Here is a 14,223-nt window from a genome sequence, read left to right on the forward strand (position 1 = left end):
AATCCCAAATGCGAAAAGTGCGGTTGCGGCAACGCGGCAGCAGCTCGCTCCATCAAGTATTAAAACTTCTCAAATCGACGCCGTGGTAAAAAGGGAAGAAGAATCGTGCCGACACCTGCGAGATTCTATGCCATTACACTCGCGCTTCCCTCGTTCCCTCTTTCGTGCGCGAAATCCGTCCCCTCCCGCAGCCCATTCCTCCTCGTACCCTCTTTCGCGAATCGTTCTCGTACAACCACCTTGCGTCAGACCCTTCCTCGCTCGCTCGTACAAGTGCTTGTATTACACAATCAAATCTAAAAGGCGTCGCTTTCTACAATCACGTGAACCTTTCGTAGAAACGACGTGACTTTAGCCGCACGCTATTTCTTATACCATGACGGCTATCATTTAACGACGATATATATATATATATGCCTTCTGTACTCCTGTGGAATTACTTCGTCACGCCGGCTAATTTCTTTGTATTCTGTCGGGTATAGGTCCGCCTTTCTCTTTGCGAGAAAATATTTTTCCCATAAAACTTTGCTATTCACGCTGTCGCGTGACATTTTGTCGTGGCGTTTCTTTTTGTTTCCATCTTACATGTACATCGAAAATCTACATACTTTTGTGAGTGGAAAGCTTTACCAGTTAGACAAACAAAATGTACTCTTAGCGCTAAATGTAGCTGCCAATTTTCCACTTGTGTGAACATTATTAGTTGAGGAATACATACAATATATATTTATTATATATATCCAATATTTATTTCTAGTTATTTATCGCTTAAAATTTTAAAAGTTATATACGATGATGAAAAAGCGAAATTGCACGTTTAAAAAGAAAGAAGCAAGAAGATAGTACTATAATTTATAGGAAAGCCTTATCATAGCTCGCTGACTGGCCTCCTACAACGATTCTATAGCGGTATAATAAGGTGAAGTCGAGGTTTCATCGATCTCGCTTTTTAATTCAGTGCGCCGTAGCGCTAGTTAGACTTGAATTCCGATAGCTTACCTCCGGTTGGCTGCCCTTTCACGGCTGGCGCGGCGAAAGAATACGAAAGACGATGAACGGAAATGGAGAAGGCTAAGAGAGAGAGATAGAGAGAGAGAGAGAGAATAGATAGACAGATAGAAAGAAGGGAGATCGAGGGAAGAAAGAAAGAAAGAAAGAAAAGGGAAAGCTTCCTCGTAAGCGTAACCACGAGACAGTCGCCGGAATGCCGAGAGACGGTGTCGCCCGGTGGAGTCGCATTACAATAATTGAATTGCATAGGACACGCGGGTCTTCCCGCCTTCAAAGAACGCAAGAAAATAGCTAGAAAGCTTCTCTCGCGGGGAACGAGATGGCTTCCGGAGAAAGAGGTGGGTCTCTGCGTCACGAGAGCCCGAAAGGGGTGGTTGCGTCGCCGTTTGCGTCGAGGTTCGAAAGCGGACACGGGAGGGGGGGGCAGGGGGACGGAAGAGGGGGGGAGGGGCTGCCCGTTGGAAAATCAATATAGAAACGTTTCGTTCGTTGCGTGCAGTTAAGTGACTAAGAAATTAATATCTTGATGAGGTCGGGCCTCGGCTGCTCGTCGGACTGAGAGCTTAAAAAGGTGGAGGTATAATGGGGCAATAACGACGGTGTTCGCTCTTTCTCTCTCCCCCCGAGAAGGAGAGGCCCTGTCGCCCGTGTTCGCGAGCTCAAGGCCAATCCTCGTGTGCCTCGCGGCCGTATGTTTCTTTCGGTTTCGTTTCGCAAAAGTGGGACGTGTGGGGTGGCGAAGAAAGACGCCGATGAGACGCGATTAACGTTTAGAAAAACCAGCAGCGTTGACCATGTAGCGTCTATAAATTATTTTTCAAGATATCATTAAGATTCTTAGTTTTTATCGCAAAGTTTTGAAGAGTGACCTTATTACTGTCGTGATTAACGTCACATGTTTGCAAAAAAATTATATATCCGATTTGCAAATATTATATTCGATAATAAGCCGATATTAAACGTCAAGCCATTTTGTTCCTCTATTTTGTTCCTTTGTAATATGGAACGTGTTACACTTGATGCGTAAACTCAAATATCCTTCACGTCGTGATATTGTCCGACTCGAGAAAAGATCCGTGATTCCACTAGTTTTCTGTCGATTGACTCTTGGTGAAATACCAAGAACAAATAAAAAAGACGCCGGGCAGCCTTCCAGTTCTCGGAAGTCGTAGGAATGTCCAGTCGGCAAGACGGTACTAGACTGAGATCGCGGGATTCGATCTACAAGACGGGAGCATAGAACTCGAATAGCGATTGAAAAATGGAGGCAGTCGCCGAGAAAAAGAACGGGAGCGACAAGAGGGAGAGTTCAGGGAACGCCGAAACTACCTCGTGGAAATTGTCTCGGGACGAGGTCGTCCGGTCGAGAAGCGGGGAGGAAACTGGGATGAAAATAGGAAGGAACGTCTCGCTCTCTCTAGGTTCCTCGGCCATTCAACCTGAACCGGTGCGATATCGTGGTGATTGTCTCGGCGACTGTCCCGATGTGCAAGGACAACGTGGCAGCGCGGGGGAGAGAAAAGGACAAAAAGCCCCGGACTTGCTCGGAGTCCGGAAGCCGAGCTGTAACACGAGACACCCGCAATTTACTGGCAATCAGCGGTGTGAGTGTTTTGTGGTCGTCCAGGGAGACGAGCCGGATGCACCGTTTATTCCTCGTTGTCATAGAAGAATTATAAGTCCTCGGGCGCACACGCATACAACACAACGCGCATCAGCTTGCCCCGTTTCGTTCGGATCGTACAACAGGATCGCTACGTGGTACGCGTAATAAACACGCGCCTCGGATTACGATTTCGAAAAATCGCTCCGCGACACCGCGCGCGCTCGCTCGTTTGTGCATCGACGATTTATGGCCGATATGGCGAGAGTTTAAAGAACGAGTGCGCGGTTCGATGGCGGCTTTGTATGATTAAAAAGAGTTGTTTACCGGTGCGCGAGCGCGCTCGTTTACCAGCCAAAAAGAGAGAAGAGCGAGAGGGAGTGAATAGCTCGCGAGGATTTAATCAACGCGCGTTGCTGACTCTCGAACTGCGTGATGTTTCAAAGCGATCGGTCCGACGCATCTGTCGGCTTGGAATTATGATGCCATCACGCTATCCGTTGGTATAATAATCGCCAGCATAATCGACGAAAGGCAATATGTTGCGATGTGCGGTATATTTTGATTAGCCCGGACGGCTAGTTGAGCGCACGGTTTAGAATATTACCTAGCAGCTTATTGCAAATTTGGGGAGATATACTAACCGATAAAGAGAGAAAGAGAAAGGTTCTCTTTACGCGATTATTATTTTTGAAATTCGAAAATATAAAAACGCTATTTCGAATCGATTTGATTCGACGCGCCTCAGCAATCCAATAATCTATTTTCAGTCGGTCGTTGCTACGTTTTTCATACGTTTCGACATGTATCGTTATCGTAAACGCGTTACGGTTCACTATCATGCGAAATATGAATATGTCGGAATAGAGACGCGTGAGTATCGTTGCAACGGTATATTGGATTTAAAATTATATCCCTCGGAAACTCCGCTTCTCTTCGTTCCATGAGACTCCGATCGCCGATGACGGCAAACAACGCCTGCGATGCGTAAGTATTTACGCGAACGAGCATAAAAGACAGGCGCGAAACAAGGGGAGGAAGGCACGCGAAAGTGATTGGCATATTGTCGCGGAACTTTTAATATTCTTCACCTTGTTTCCGATACGCTGCGTCCGCTGAGAGTGACTGACTCCTATATCCCGCCGCTCTTTTCTGCCGTATCGTCTCCTCTGTTCCTCGTCGACGTATACTTTGTCGACGCTCTAGTGACGCGTCGCGCTTCTCACATTTCCAAGCCTCATATTTTTCCGAATCCTGCTACCGCTACCCAAGGGACACGGATATCTCGTAGTCGTCGCATTCGCCCATCCTTCCATATACCGTCCGTCGACAAACTCACCATGATGAAAAGTGCATTTCGATATTTGTGCATCGGGATTTATGCGGGATGGAATTACACGTATTTCGCGAATCACATATCGTCACGAAACGTCAGAGAGAGAGAGAGAGAGAGAGAGAGAGAGAGAGAGAGAGAGAGAGAGAGAGAAAGCTGTTGTCTTTGTGCGGAATGACCAAATATTATATAATGACTAAAGGCTTAATCCATTGCCTGTGATATCGGAGAACCGCGTTTATCTGATTTAAAACGATTACTAACAATAGGTTCAATCATATTACCCCGCGAATATGATTAATTAAATCATGTAAACTGTCACATTCTCTAAATTCAATGAGTGTCGCGCTGTCTGATAATTTGGTCTACGATTAAATTATAAATAATCATGTTATAGAATCTATTTTAGATATGATAGTATTATCGCGCGATAGTTTGTCGCAGTACTTCCCTTATTTCATTATTCTGATTATTAAAGCACATGTTTATATCTCTAATTGTTAATTAAATTTAAATCCCAAAATGTGCACGCGACAAATAATTATATTCTATTCTCTAATTGTTAATTGTTTAAATCCCAGAATGTATACGCGATAAATTATCAATGTTTCTTCGGTGGATGATTTTCAAAGCTCTCGTGCATCGTCCTTCTTCTCGAATAATACATTCATCGTGTTTATTCCCTGCATCGACTTAAAATATGTATTTCAAAACAAATAAATGACATCAATCACACGCATATCAAACTGCTTCGAAATATCTTCCGCACCATTGCTCTCGATTCTGCCTCGATTTTACTCCCCCACCAGCAGGATCGCGAATACCTGCCATATAAATGGCAACATTATGCCCCGTCCATAGCACTCTTACTACCGCTATTGATAGTCGTCAAGGAGGATGGTGAGTTGCGCTTCAGCTTTCAATATTTCAAACACTTATCGTACGCGGCTCGAGCTGTGTGCGGCTCGAGAGGTAGGACGGCGGGTAACGAGTGGTAGGTCCCGTCTTCATGGTTGGTTCGCGGATTCGAGCTTGGCGGTTGCGCCACCTTCCCACCTTCATCCGGTATAATAGTCGCATTTATATCATCTCTGCCCGACGGTTTTGACTTTATAATTTAATGCGGAAGCCCTCGACCCGCCCTCGTGCCCGTCCTCCGCCATCGTCCAGACTGGAAAGGGTTGCGCGCTAGGACCCAAGTATCTCCCCGAGCTACTAGTGCGGTGAATTATGTGAAACGTATCTGATTTTCCGCCATGGTGCCGGACTCCGCACCGGCGCGGAATGATACACTTCCTTCGACCGATAGTCCGCCGATTTTGCTGTACCATCCTCAGAATATATCATCCGTATCCGTGTGAGAGGTGGATGAGATCGGAATAAGTTTCAACCTCCGTATACGTCGGCCTGAATTGATTCCGAATATGTTGAAATAGTGTTGGAAGCTCTCCGACGTGATAGAGTTAACCAAGCAAGTATCTCCCGCAACGTAATACTTCGTTATTACTCTCGCGCGTGTTTGGAAAATTGCTAGAGGAAATAGGGAGGCGAATAAACGATAGTTTCGGTTCCGAGACACGAAACTATTAGCCATGGAAGTTATCAGTGAGATACGAGAAGAGCTTTTATGACATGCGACTCGACAATTTTCTCTTTCTTTTACGAGCGATAAAACAATTCAATAACATGTAATTGGTTATATAAATACAGGAACATAATATTTTTGTGAGGGTTGAAGAAAAATTTAAACGCAAATTTTTACATATCTTGACGTATTAATGTTCAAATGTTTTTTAGGGAAAATTAGTATCAATAAATTTCATCTCCCGTTTTAACATACAACTCGGCGTATAAATCTGAAAATCATAAAAAAAGTAATCGTAAATTCGTCAAACTGAGATTAAAATATTCATTTTTTGCTGAAAATTTGATTTTAGTAAAATAAATTGAAATAGATTTTTCATTGATTATATTTTTCTTCCGTCCTCGTTTCCAATACATTATCGATTCTCCGTAGTCATAAGTTTTGTGGCGAAATGACTCTTCTCGATCCACTTTGCGCCATCTTGCAAAGAGCGGCACTTCATTATCAGTTTATGGATCGTACGTCGAAAATGTGGCTCAAGAGCTAATATCGTGAGCGGCGACTCTGACAAGCGCTGCGGATCTTCCGGTTACGAGCCGACGATGCAGAGAGATACGGTATATTAAATGGCCAAGTGCAATAGGTGAACGTTATAGCGGAACGTTAGAATAGAATATTGCCGCTATGACCTAACGCGCTACGTACGTAGTCGAGTCAGGCGGTGCTTCTCCTCGGCGGCACAATAGCTTCATGAAGCATGGATAGAGGCGGAAAATATATATTCGCATCGATCCGTGAGCCGCGCTCTCCCTCAGAAGCCTTAAATCTTGCCGCATGCGAGAAAATATATCTGCGATGCGGTGATTGATCCCTGCGAAAAAGTCCATTCGCGGGCCTCTCGCGCATCTCCTCCGCGCTGCCAACGGAATCGGTCCCGGACCTTTTTATTATGCAACGCGGAACTCGCGCCATGCATCAAGCTTCCGTCGTAAATGCGTATATATCCCGTAGAATGTGTACGTGGCAAACGCGCGATATCGCGATTACATTCGCGAGAATTCTATTCGCGCGGTCGCGGTGTTCCGGGGCATCTTTTTTTGATTCTCTCTACCCTTTTCCCTGACACCCGGAGGCAAGAAAATATCCTGCGAAATATCACGCGCGCTCGTGTAACAGGAGCCGTCTGGAGTGCTCGTCACGCGAACGCTACTCGCTCGTCTTACGTCACTGCAGGTTTTCAAAAATGTCGATCGGGTATGTTGGGGATGCGACACCTCGACGTGGAAGAGCTGCAGCGAGAGCCGGAGTTTATGACAACGAATTCCTTGGTGACTCGATCACTCGGCGATAGAACTCGATCGGGATTTGTCGGTGAGCGAGAGTGACTTTTTCCGAAAACTATGCATCTCCCTCCCTCGTAATCTATATATACTACTATATATATATTATAAATCCGCGAGAAGAAGAGAGGGCATCCCTCGTATCGAATTTGCGCGAAATGTTGATGCGAATGTCGATTACAATTTTCATTAACAATTTAAATTAACATTTGTCGGATTTAAAGCTTTCGGAAAATGCTCGGCTTCATTTTTTAACCGAATTCTGAAAAATAAACACGAATCACACATAATAGGTGCTAATTTGAATACAAATTTTTATGTAATATAATTTTATAATTTTATAATTTTATAATAAATGCTTGAGTAATTAAATTTAAAGTTTCAATATTAAACAGTGGATAAAAAAATAAAGTTGCACGCGAATATAAGTAAATCTAACGTATATATATATATATATATATATATATATATATATATATACATATTACATTTGATATCATTAATGTAAAATGTGCTAATTTCATAAATTTTTCCTACTAAATATTACATTATGCAATTTAAATTAGAATTGCGCGATTAAAATAAAGTTATTATATGTAAGAACATAATTTCAGAGTATATTCATATAGCTTATAACACGTTATAACCGCGTAAAAGATGCAACAGACTTAAATCTTGTAACGTCGAGATGGCGTGCGATCCTAATAAATGTCCAGCGGAGGCTAAGTGTCGCCATTATACGGTGGGTCGCTGGGGAACCACAAATGTGTCACATCGCTTGTCTCTCGACGTCGGTCGCGATGTCCCGCAACCCTCTCGCATACAAGTTCAATCCGCTTTGTTTGTGTCCCGCCGCTTATCGCGTACTCGACATAACATTTTCTATAAGCGATGACGAACATCGTATTGAACATACAAGCACGGTTTAATAGCTACGCTTCGCGTTTGAATAATTAATGGCTGCTAATATGCGGAATTAACTGGCTCTTCATGCCAACGTTGCTGCATTTACTATCTCATCAAAGACTCGTTTCAAGAGAAATGTCCCATGCTCAATCCGCTTAAGCCGCTTAATTCTTCCGTTTAAAAATAGATTGACTAACCGATCTCTCTCCCTATCATTTTGCCTTGTTTGAAATTAATTTAATCATGAAAAAGCCTATGAAATTTATTAATATTAATAGTCACAAGCTGCGTAATAATTTTGAAACATAGTTTATATTAACTGAAAGCCCGCACAAAATAATATAACGAGATATTATATAATAATACACCAAATATCGCGGACGAGTTATGGCTTATTGATGTGGATAATATTTACATAATTTATATAGATTCACGGGACACAGTATTCAACTTGTGCGCGTCATTTAGCAACAGTAAAGGAACACTGCGTTGACGCATAATATTTCAATCAATTTTTCATATATATTACACCAAGAGGAGAAGAAATATTGCACAATATTGTAGTATATTTATACACGCATACACAATGCGTGTATGGGATGCGTGCGCGAGTATGTGTAAGATATCCTGTCGGAATGGGGCCTGGAGGACTGGCATTCGCCGTCCCAGAAGACCACATCACAGTGCATTAGCGAGCGCGATGCGGATGCGGAGTTTGGTTTGCGTCGGCTGTGTTAACGCGGCGCGTTCTACTGGCATTGGCCGGCGTAATGTCGCTTTGTATCACTTCGCGGCGATGGCGATGTATATAGCAGAGTGTGCCATTGGCAGTCGATGGTTCTGCATGTATACGCGGTCGGCTCTTTGCACACAGAGACGCCGCGATTGCCAGTTCGATCCGTTCTATTAGAGCTAAATACGCAGGACGAAGGAGGGAAGAAGGAGGAAGGAGAGAGTTGGTTTTAAAATGCGGAAGAGACAGCATTCTTACACTTTTCACGTCGCTTCTGAAATAAAGAAATGAAAAAAGTAACAAAACGATCCCGTAAATGTAAGTGAGAATGTCGCGCGATACGACCGGGCCCAATTACTTCGCGCTTTCTGCTGCGCCGGTATCGATCGGATTCTAAAAGTAGCTTGTTATTTGCCTGCGGATCATAAGACGTCTCGCTGCTTTGATTTCTTTTCTATATAAAAGAAAGATGATAATTTATAAATGTGAATAAAATCTGATCTATTTTTATCATAATACGGTATAATTTATAAATGTGATAAAGGAATGAGATCTTAGAGACGCTAAGACTATTAAAAAATGTTTGAATTTATAATATCTACACATATAATTTACGAGAACTTGCAAATATGAGCCTTGCATTTCCTTTTTTTTCTTTTGTAAACTTTTCAAATTTCTCGGTTATTTGCTCCGATTTTACCTGAAAAATCCGTGATATAATTCTTGATCACTAAAGTCGATGTAGTGACATTAAATATAGTTTAAGAGGTGGCCCAAATCTCCGAAAACATTCGTATTACTTAATACTTGAGCTCCTCATAGGCCTTTCTATATCTTGAAGAAAACGACTGGTGGAATCTATCCATTGCCTCTTTAGAATTTCTCGAAAGACAAATTTCGACTGCCCATTCAAATTGTTAAAAACTTAATTCGTATTTATCTCTCTAAGATCGGATGATCGAAACAGAATCGATACAATCGATTTTAAATGATAAATTATAAACATACATAAGATATTAATATAGCAAAGAGTGACAGCATTGAAGATCATCAAGTTAATAGAAAATGACTACAATAAATAAAATTGTCAATTCATTTTGCGAAATTACAAAAGTCATTTTATTTTTTCATACTATTTCGTACAGAAACGTATGCTTCTTAACTTTATTTTAAAATTGTAAAGCGCGCAAGTTTCAAACTAAGATTAAAATCAATCGAAACACCGCAAGATTAAAAGATAATCTAGTTTCCGTACTTTGACCGTCGTAATTAAAACGTGTTGCTTAACGATAATGGATAGGACAGAAGAATCGAGAACGATCGCGTTAAAAATCTAAATGAACGAGAGGTTTCGCACAATCTCTTTCTCTCCCGTAAAGTACACTTACACGGATCTTAACATCAACGAGCGACCAGTCATCCACTTTTCTCTTCCCGTTTTCTCTTTCTCTCCTTCTTTGTAACTTTTTCTTCCTTTCTCCTTCTTCCTTTCTCTCATAACTATCTCGAAGGCGAGCTTGGCCCGTGGCCAGCGTGGCTGCGTCTCCAGGGACTGTTCTAGATCTTCGTAGCCTTAAGGGACGGTGGAGAGAACTGTAACACTGGCTCTAGTATTTACGGTCATTTTTACGACCAACTCTGTCCCGCCATATAATTGCCGTGGTCTACCGGTGTTTTAAGAGCTCCATGCTCTCAGACAGGACTGGTTACAAGATGGGTTGCACGAGGTTGCGCTCTGCCGGTAGATAGGTGGGATAGCCTGGCCGATACCGAGACCCTTCTAACTCTCGCCTCATGACTATATACCAAGAAAGCGGAAACTCATGTGTACGTGACGGCGATTCCCAAATGTTTCCCAGGCTGGTTTCTCGAAGGCGCGGAAACTAGCCAGGTCGCACATGGCGACGGCCGTAAAATGAACAATAAATGCCTATGGTTTCTTGCGCCAGGCGAATAACCGCTACAAGGAGAGACGCGACAGCTCGAAAAAACCGCCGGCCATCTTCGTCGCTTCTGCTTTGCCCACATGCAATTGCTGCTCGTCGAAAATGTTCGTCGCGTTGCAAAATCTAGCTCTAAAGATAGCTTATAAGTGTGCGCGTGTTACTATAAATCTTTTTTTCACATGTTGTCTGCATGTTTATCTGTGCCATCGTTCGTTTATTTTGGAGAGGTTTTAAATTAGGATGTAATTTTATTTCGATCGTATGCTAGTTGAAGATAAGCTCCCCCAATCGCCCAAATTATGGTTAAGTAATCTGCGTCGCAAACGAAGAATACTCTTTCTCTTGTTACGTACAAAGCCGCTTTATACAGACTCATAACCCGCAAAATGAAGCGTTTTCTTGGCAGACGACCCACTAAAAACAGATGTTTAAAGATCTTTCTCTTTGCCCGAGACCGAGCGAAATATCCACGAAAGCTCGCCGAGAAGAAGAAGAAGAAGAAGAGCAGGAGGAGGAGGAGGAGAAGGAGGAGGAAGATAGAGAATCAAGACAAAAACAGTAACAAAAGTAGGGATTCCGTGCCGGAGTTTGTCGCTCGCTCAACGAGGGTTTACGACATCTTTTGCAGGGGTTCTCTGTACTTTCCGTTTTCTCGGATCGACCGAGGCTTTTGCCTTCCGACGAAGAAATGTTATTCACCTAAGTTTGATGCTCCTACGGTATTACATTATGCTTGCGTGCAAATTTGCTTTAATAATACGTTCGTAATTGTTCACTCACGAAACTCCTGTCGCGTCACCACGAAACACCTCTCTTCTATTTTTCACGATATTTCTTTTCTTATTATCTTTGTTATCGTTGCTGCGTGCGGCAGTTTCACCAAGATAAAAGGAGTTACGTGATGCAAATAATTTGTCATACTTTTTACCGTGTCATCGTTTTTTACTTTTTCGACTAATTTGCCCCGGGGCAGTCCTGTTTTCTAACCAATTTCATTAAGCACCATCGAGGGGGCATCTCTATTATATAATGTGACTTCATTGGCAAGGGGAGCAATCTTACTAATGGGTACGCCCAGCACGCACGTATACATAGGCACGTACCAGTCGGTACGTATACAGTGTTGCAAGAATAACCCACCACGAATTGTGCGAGGGGAAACGAACGAACGAACGAACGAACGAATGAACGAATGAACATGGGATTGTCACTCGACGTATATTCGCCCAACCATGCTCTACTCGCACGGAGTAATCCTTCACAAAGAAAACTGTCAAAATAGTCCATCCGACTAAACGAACAATCGGATTCTGGTGACCTGCACTTTGTAGATTTTGATTTACCTATGCGCTTATCATCGTCGCGCAGAAGTTTCCGATACGCTGCGCTCGCGTTGATTAACAGTATATCAATTTACGTAGCTAAATTACAGCGCGCGATCGAAATTTCTCAATGCCCCATGCGCTTATCGACCGTGGCATCGTTGAATTAAATGACTGGGAGCTGGAATCAAATTAGATAAACACGTGATTTTGCTGCAAATTTAATTTTCTGCAAATTCAGTGGAATAAAGTGTTGATTTCTTTCCACCGTCACAATTTTCTTCGTAGATTCCATTCCAGAGGATCGATAACCTGATTATTTTTCTCACGCGGCACCAATTTTAATGCGACGACGTTCGGTCGTCGGACGCTTCGTTCTACATTCTCACTGGTTTTTTTGCTGGACGTAGCGGCATGTTGCAGCGAATAAAGCCTTCGGGGAATAATATTTTCCCGTCCAATTACGATGTTATTACGAGGCGCGGAACGTCGCGCGCGCGCACGGGCATTGGTAACATTAATAACGAATTTAATAGTTTTCGGGATGACGGCTGGAACGCGGAATTGGTATATATGTGCGCGGGGGGCAAAGAGGTAACGGAGGTGAAAGATGGAGGAGGTGCGAGACCGTTCGGTGCCTGCAACCCTTGAAACAATCGTCGTATTGTAAGCGTCGCAATCCGAGTTTCGCAGGACAATGGCGGGCACCCTAGCACATATCTCGACTTGCTAGACTACTCTCTCTCTCTCTCTTTCTCTCCTCTCCTCCCCTTTTTCGTCCTTCCTGCTTCTTCTCGCACCGGTATATCTCGCTGCCAACCGGATGAACAATGAGAGAGGCAAAGGGAACATCGCGCTCTCCTCTTTGGCTGGATTCTCTGTTGCATAATTCGGAGTTTTCAATACTTGAGTCTTCCTAAATGGCGCAAATTTTGCCAATCTTGTATAATACGTAACTTTGAAATGCCTTTATGAGGCTTCTTATGTCATTCACCGCACGAGTACAATGCATCTCCCAGCAACGCGCTATTCCATTAGGGCTTCGAAATATGAAAGTAATGAAGTATTAAATAGTTATATATCGAAAGACGCAACTTCTTTTACGTATTCAATTCGTTTATGCAATTTTCTATCGGGAAAACTGTTAAATTATAAGTCATAAGCTTATTATGAAAAATGATCGCTTGAAATTGATCACGTTAACGATTCGATTCGAATGAAAATATATTGATAAATCATTTTAACGATTCATGAAACATAAATGCAAGTAAGATGCACTTGAAGAATTAAACGAGAGTATTTAATGGAGCAACAACGAATATTATTAAAATAGTTACGATGATGTCGCTTACGAGAGAAGCGTAATTAAAACATCGAAAAACTCGGTGCTTTAATTACGAATAAAAAACCGGATTGCTTTCCGATAACGTTGAATAAAAGATTTCTACGAATCTTGGATTTAACTTGCGAAAGTACTTTTGAAACAAAATTCTCTCAAACGCGATGACCTACTTTGGTACTTCGGTCGTTGCTGTCGCTCATTAATTATTAACAAGTACAACGAATGAAACGATCATTCATTACTACTTAGTTTCTTCATTATGTATACAATGCCGATTTTTGCATTATTCACATTATCAATTATTCGCATTTATCTAACGTAAAATCATTTTATCTCGTCGACGATTACAATTGTCATAAAACCAATGATGCGCACGTACTTTTCACCGAGCATGGAGAAAAATAAAGAGGCCGAAAGTTTTTATGGCTATGGAGTTTTAAACGAAAGTCCCGTACGTGGGATAGAGACAATATGAGATCCGAGTTTGCGTTTGTGTGCGGTGAGTCTGATCGTCGGCGATATCCAATATCGGGCATCGCGAGCACCGGGGCGATTTTTCAAAAACTTTTCGACGGAATGGTGTTTCGGGAGAAATTCCGATCGTCGGGCAAAACGAAGGTTGACAAGCGACAGCGGGAAGGCTAATGGCGAGACGGGCGGAAAGGTTCGCCGGCGGGATAGGCCGGAAGAAAATATCGGCAATACGATCGGACATAAATCGTCGGTCGGCCGATTCGATTAGACGAACATAATTTACACGCGCGCTACGAAAGTGTGCGGCAGAAGCCGCGTTCCGAGAAAACAATTGCCTATCAGGCATAAATCTAGACCACCTACCTCTCGATGTAGAGACTGGTATATATATCTGCACATTTATACCCACACAAATACACAATACGGACTCTTAAATTCTCAAACTACAACGGCGCCTTGCGAGGAGGGCCCTTTATTTCTGTTCGTCCACCTCGCCGCCGCCATTCTGTGCGGACTTGTATTTTCTTCCGTTTCTCTCCACGATCCTACGGTTGCAGACCCTCGATCTCTAATTTCTTTCTTCGCCCCGAGGGTCGCCCGTCGTTCGTGAGACGCGCGACCATGTTGT

The 14,223-nt window shown here is 42.8% G+C and overlaps 1 protein-coding gene across 8 annotated transcripts in view; it reads left to right on the top strand.

Moving 5' to 3' along the window:
- Positions 1–14,223, top strand: part of LOC105258293 (tyrosine-protein phosphatase Lar) — a 369,476-nt gene that overhangs the window by 195,113 nt on the left and 160,140 nt on the right. The gene's annotated exons all lie outside the window — the stretch shown is intronic.

Source organism: Camponotus floridanus, unplaced genomic scaffold, assembly GCF_003227725.1.
Source record: "Camponotus floridanus strain SB8 unplaced genomic scaffold, Cflo_v7.5 scaffold2, whole genome shotgun sequence".
In the NCBI taxonomy this organism is placed as follows: domain Eukaryota; kingdom Metazoa; phylum Arthropoda; class Insecta; order Hymenoptera; family Formicidae; genus Camponotus; species Camponotus floridanus.